The sequence below is a fragment of the Galeopterus variegatus genome, unplaced genomic scaffold, assembly GCF_000696425.1.
Source record: "Galeopterus variegatus unplaced genomic scaffold, G_variegatus-3.0.2 Scaffold1105, whole genome shotgun sequence".
Lineage (NCBI taxonomy): Eukaryota > Metazoa > Chordata > Mammalia > Dermoptera > Cynocephalidae > Galeopterus > Galeopterus variegatus.
Genome location: NW_007727216.1, coordinates 61,451 through 63,541, shown reverse-complemented (window position 1 = coordinate 63,541; position 2,091 = coordinate 61,451).

Genomic DNA, 2,091 nt, shown 5'->3' with positions numbered 1-2,091 from the left:
TCTTTTTGTTATATTTGCTGCCTAGTGCTAGTCTTCTTCCATTATCAAGTGAGTACCACTACACACACGTTAGTCTATGCTTTGATCACATTTGTTCATTGTATATGCACCCTCTCCATTAAAGAGACTCCACATTGTAAGTCAGCCTATGAAATTAGATATAAGGAGGACAGGCCCCGAGATCCTAAGCTATATATGTCTGTCTGTTCAGATTCAGCTAAGACGTCGTAACCTACTCAGTATAATGCAATATCCCTGCCATTTGACAGTTTCTTTCTTGCTTATTAAAACTCTACTCCTTAAAAACCCAACTAAATGGCATCTGTTCTATGAACTCTTCTTAACTAAGTCAGCTTAAAATCTTCCATTTCTTTAGTGCTTTCCTTTCCATTTTGGTATATAATACTTCTTTCATGATACTTATGAAATTATTATTATTACATCTATTATCACTTCCTAGACAATAAAATTAAGGTTTGAATCTACCTGAAATGGACATGTTTAATGGCATATAATTGTCACTTAAAACATTTGAGTGTTATTTGTACTATAAAATAATTTAGAATTTCAGACCTCTTTTTGTATAAAATTATATATGAGAGATCTTTAAGAACATAGTCCATAACTTTCCTGAAAAGTTATGTGATAAAAGCAATAGGATTTCACACATATATCTACAAATCCAAGTGTCTTACCCAACTGACTTGGGTAGAAAGTTGTCTTGGCATCACTACTCCAAAGCCTCCATGCTATGAAATATGGAAGCATAGAGTTTTATTTATTCTTTTGTTTGTTTACTTTCATAATGATCTGCAATCCACTCATGTTTTCATCCATCTACTTGTGTCGAACCATAAATCTAACTTAGGAGTTGAGTTTTACAGCATTTGATTGCAGAGAATTTATGAATCTCATTTAGTGATTATATTGCTAAATATTCCTGAATGGATATAAGATGATCTTTCTCAATTTTTAACACTGACCTCTAGTTGTTTCTTGAAAACTAGTTACTATTTAACAATAAGGACTCGGGAATCAGATTTTCTGCATTTAAATCCCCGCTCCACTTCTTTCTGCTACCTTGGGGAAATTAATTAACGTCTCTCAGCCCCAGTTTCCTCATTTGAAAGATTGGAGGAAATAAAGGCACCAACCTCACAGGTTATTGTAATAATCTTGTATGTATCAAATGGGATATCAGAGAACTGGACACATAGCAAATTCTCCATACATAATCATTGACATTGGAGTGGTCATGATTATCTTATCTTCGGGGAGATTGATTTTTAGATGTGTGCCCTGAAAGAGATGAGCTGTAGAAGCAAGATCCATTGAATTCTGCCATAAATGGGAAATGAGATTGTTGAGTCTATGTACAAAATTAAAAACAATTTCTTTCTTGGTTTTAATTGCTTTATTTTCAAAGAAAATAATGATCCTTAAAAAGAATGTGGTACAATATATTATTCATGTTTACTTCAGAAATCACTAAAGAAAGGCTGTGTACTATTGGGTTATCAGAGGATTCTTAGTTAAAGACTATTTGGTGTTTAACAAAGCTCCTGGATCTTTCCCATAGGATCTTCAGGAGTCCTTCTGTGAATAGAAAGGCTTAGTTTTCTTCTAGAGTACACTAAGTAAACCCCCAAAAAGGGGAGGTGTATAAATAGTGTAAAATTTAGGATACTCAAAGACCAAATACATTCCTTCAACTTGTGTTTAATACTTAAATAAATCATCCAGCTATTGGAATCCCTAGAGATAACATTGATCATCTCATTTGTTGCCCTGAAATGTGGAAAATAAGCACTTTGCTGATTATCCTTTCAGCAATTTCTCTAGGCATTATTTCTCAGTAGCTCCTTCCCCAACCTACTCTGTATAATGCAATATCCCTGCCATTTGACAGTTTCTTTCTTGCTTATTAAAACTCTACTCCTTAAAAACCCAACTAAATGGCATCTGTTCTATGAACTCTTCTTAACTAAGTCAGCTTAAAATCTTCCATTTCTTTAGTGCTTTCCTTTCCATTTTGGTATATAATACTTCTGCCATAAATGGGAAATGAGACTGTTGAGTCTATGTACAAAA